The sequence below is a fragment of the Callithrix jacchus genome, chromosome 12 (genome assembly GCF_049354715.1).
Source record: "Callithrix jacchus isolate 240 chromosome 12, calJac240_pri, whole genome shotgun sequence".
NCBI classification, from domain to species: Eukaryota; Metazoa; Chordata; class Mammalia; order Primates; family Cebidae; genus Callithrix; species Callithrix jacchus.
In genome coordinates this window covers 61,191,741-61,195,786 of record NC_133513.1, presented here as the reverse complement: position 1 = coordinate 61,195,786, position 4,046 = coordinate 61,191,741, and the positions used below count along the sequence as shown (strand labels likewise).

Below are 4,046 nucleotides of genomic sequence, written 5' to 3'. Positions count from 1 at the left end.
GTCAGAACCTGGAAAGACCCACTAGGTTCTGGATATACCCACCTCCATGGCATAAAGTACTCTGGGGTCCTAAATAAACTTGAAAGACAGTCTAGGCCACAAGGACTGAAATTTCTGGGTAAGTCCCTGTGCTGTGCTGGGCTCAGAGCCAGTGGACTTGCTTCAGGTGTCTGTGACCCAGTGAGACATCAGCTGGAGTGGCCAAGGCAGTGGAGTGCATCACTCCTCCCCCAACTCCAGGCAGTGCAGCTCACAGCTCTGGGAGAAAAAGGAGTAAAGAAGACTTTGTCTTGCAACTTGATTACCAACTCAGCCACAGTAAAATAAAGCACCAAGCAGTGTCCTGAAGCCCCAATTCTAGGCCATAGCTTCCAGATGAAATTTCTAGACTCCTGGGCCAGAAGGGAACCCACTGTTCTCAAGGAAAGGACCCAGTCCTTGCAGAATTTACCCACTGCTAACTAAAGAGTCCTGGGGCCTTGAAGAAACATCAGTGGTAGCCAGGCAGTAAGTACCATGGGTTTTGAATGAGACCCAGAACATTGCTGGTTTCACATGCAACCCAGCATATCCCCAGCTGTGGCAGCCACAGGGAGGGACTCCTTCTCCTTGAGGGAATGAGAGGGAAAAGTAAAAAGGACTTTGTCTTGTAACTTGGGTATCAGCTCAGTCTCAGTAAAATAAAGCACCAAGCAGATTCATAAAATCCCCAATCCCTGGCCCTAGCTCTGGGATGGCATTTCTCGACACACCCTGAGACAGAAGAGAAACTGCTGCACTGAAGAGAAAAATTCAGTCCAATTCAGTCCTGGCAAGAATTCATTCCCTGCTGACTACAGAGCCTTTGGGCATTGAATAAACAACAGTGGTAGCCAGGAAATGGTCACCAGAGGCCTTAGGTGGGACCCAGCACAATCCCAGCAGTGACAGCCATGGGAGTGCTTGTGTCATCCCTTCCTCAACTCCAGGTACCTCAGCATGGATAGAGAGACTCCGTCTGTTTGGGAAAAACAGAGAAAATATGGCAGGGAATTCTCTTGGATTTTACCCAAGACCACTAAGGAGGTACCTTTATGGGTCCACAAGTCACAGAATTACTGAGCTTGGGGTTCCCTCTACTGAGTATTTGGCTTCAGTGACCAAAGACTTAGATTACAACACTCAATTCCCTTTGAACACTTAAAAAGGCTTCTCAAGAAGAACAGATACAAACAAGTCCAGACTGAAAAAAATTAGAATAAACACCTCTTTAATGCCCAGACACTGACAAATAACCACAGCAGCAAGACCACCAGGAAAAACATGACCTCACAAAACAAACTAAATAAGGCATTAGTGACCAACTCCAGAGTTACAGAGATATGTGGCCTTTCACATAGAGAATTCAAAATAGTTGTTTTAAGAAATCTCAGGCCAGGCGCTATGGTTCTCGCCTGTAATCCCAGCGTGTTGGAATGTTGAGGTGGGTGGATCACAAGGTCAGGAGTTTGAGATCAGCCCTGCAAACACGATGAAACCCTGTCTCTACTAAAAATACAAAAGTCAGCCGAGTGTGGTGGTGGGCGCCTGTAATCCCAGCTACTCAGGAGGCTGAGGCAGGAGAATCGCTTGAACCTGGGAGGCCGAGGTTGCAGTGAGCCAAGACTGTGCCATTGCACTCCAGCCTGGATGACAGAGTGAGACTCCTTCTCAAAAGAAAAAAAAAAAAAGAAAGAAAGAAAATGAGATTCAAGATAATACAGAGAAGAAATGCAGAATCCTGTTAGATACATTTAACAAAAAGATTGAAGTAATTTTTAAAAATCAAGCGGAGATTCTGGAGCTGAAAAATTTAGTCAGCTTGAAGACAGGATATTTTAAAATACACAGAAGAGTCAAAAGAAAAAATAATGAATTTTATAAAACAGCTTTGAAAAGGCAAATCTGGAGGCTGAGCTGTGCCTACGTCGGCCTCGACTCCCGGGGGCTGGAGGAGTTACCTTTGGAGCCCGAAAGGAGGAAGGAAGCAAAATAACAACAACAGCCGAGGCGGCTGGGGCGCTAGGTCCGGGTTCCCAGCTTGTCAGCCGCCGCTGCTGACCCCGCGCCAACGACAGGGGCCCAGGCCCCCCAGCGCCGCCCAGGGCCCGCGCGGACGCCGGCCTCATTATTATTCCCCCCGCCCGGAGCTGCGGCTTCCCGGTGTTGAAGATCCCCGGACCAGGGGCGAGGGCTGCCTGCTCTTTGCCGTGACAACCCCTTTCCCCGAGTCGGGCTGGAGGCTGTGCAGAAGGTATCCTGCAGACCATGAACTGAGCACTGTTCCCAGACCGTTCATGTGCACAGTGTAAGGTGTACCAAGACCCACCACCCAGCAAGCCCCTCCCCTCCGTAGCACTGAGGACCCCCGGAGAAGATGGGGAGGAAAAAGAGTCAGATCCAGGGAATCACCGATGGGCGGAGCCGACAGGTGACTTTCACCAAGCGGAAGTTCGGCCTGATGAAGAAGGCGTAGGAGCTGAGCGTGCTGTGCGACTGCGAGATCGCACTCATCATCTTCAACCGCGCCAACAAGCTGTCCCAGTACGCCAGCACCGACATGGACAAGGTGCTGCTCAAGTACGCGGCAGCCGCACGAGAGCCGCACCAACGCGGACATCATCGAGACCCTGAGGAAGAAGGGCTTCAACGGCTGCGACAGCCCGGAGCCCGACGGGGAGGACTCGCTGGAACAGAGCCCCCTGCTGGAGGGCAAGTACCGGCGCGCCAGCGAGGAGCTCGACGGGCTCTTCCGGCGCTGTGGGTCAGCTGTCCCGGCCCCCAACTTTGCCACGCCTGTCACGGTGCCCGTGTCCAATCAGAGCTCACTGCAGTTCAGCAATCCCAGCTGCTCCCTGGTCACCCCTTCCCTGGTGACGTCATCCCTCACAGACCCGCGGCTCCTGTCCCCCCAGCAGCCAGCACTACAGAGGAACGGCGTGTCTCCTGGCCTGCCCCAGCGGCCAGCTAGTGCAGGGGCCATGCTTAGGGGTCCCTAAGCATGAACAGTGCTAACGGAGCCTGCCACAGCCCTGTTGGGAATGGCTACTTCACTGCCCGGGCTTCCCCTGGCCTCTTCCCTGTGGCCAATGGCAACAGCCTAAACAAGGCCATCCCTGCCAAGTCTCCACCCCCGCCCACCCACAGCACCCAGATTGGAGCCCCCAGCCAAGCCCGACCTGCGAGTCATCACTTCCCAGGCAGGAAAGGGGTTAATGCATCACTTGAAAAATGCCCAGCGCCTTGCAGTCTCCCAGTCTACACATTCGCTCATCACCCCAGTGGTTTCTATGGCAACGCCGAGTTTACTCAGCCAGGGCCTCCACTTCTCTTCCATGCCCACTGCCTGCAACACAGATTACCAGCTGACCAGTGCAGAGCTCTCCTCCTTACCTGCCTTCAGTTCGCCTGGGGGGCTGTCGCTAGGCAATGTCACAGCCTGGCAGCAGTCACAATAGCCCCAGCAGCCGCAGCAGCCACATCCTCCACAGCAGCAGCCGCCGCAGCCACAGCCACAGCAGCCTCAGCAGCCGCAACAGCCACCTCAGCCACAGTCCCACCTTGTCCCTGTATCTCTCAGCAACCTCATCCCGGGCAGCCCCCTGCCCCACGTGGGTGCTGCTCTCACAATCACCACCCACCCTCACATCAGCATCAAGTCAGAACCGGTGTCCCCAAGCCATGACCGTGGCCCTGCGCCTCCCCCTCCAGCTGTGTTCCCAGCTGCCCGCCCTGAGCCTGGCGATGGTCTCAGCAGCCCGGCTGGGGGATCCTATGAGACTGGGGACCGGGATGACGGATGGGGTGACTTTGGGCCCACACTGGGCCTGCTGCGCCCAGCCGCAGAGCCTGAGGCTGAGGGCTCGGCTGTGAAGAGGATGCGGCTCGATACCTGGACATTAAAGTGATGGTTCCCACTCCCTTCTTCTCAGCCTCCCTGATGAAGAGTTGACAATCTCACTGCTGCCCTTCCCTGCCCCGGGCTCCTCCCGCTCGACCCCCACCTCCTTTCTTGTGCTCCATGTCCT

General features: G+C 54.6%; 1 pseudogene; it reads left to right on the top strand.

Annotated features, from left to right (window-relative positions):
• The first annotated feature begins 1,937 nt into the window (after window positions 1-1,937).
• LOC100402008 (myocyte-specific enhancer factor 2D pseudogene) lies at window positions 1,938-4,046 on the top strand (annotated as a pseudogene).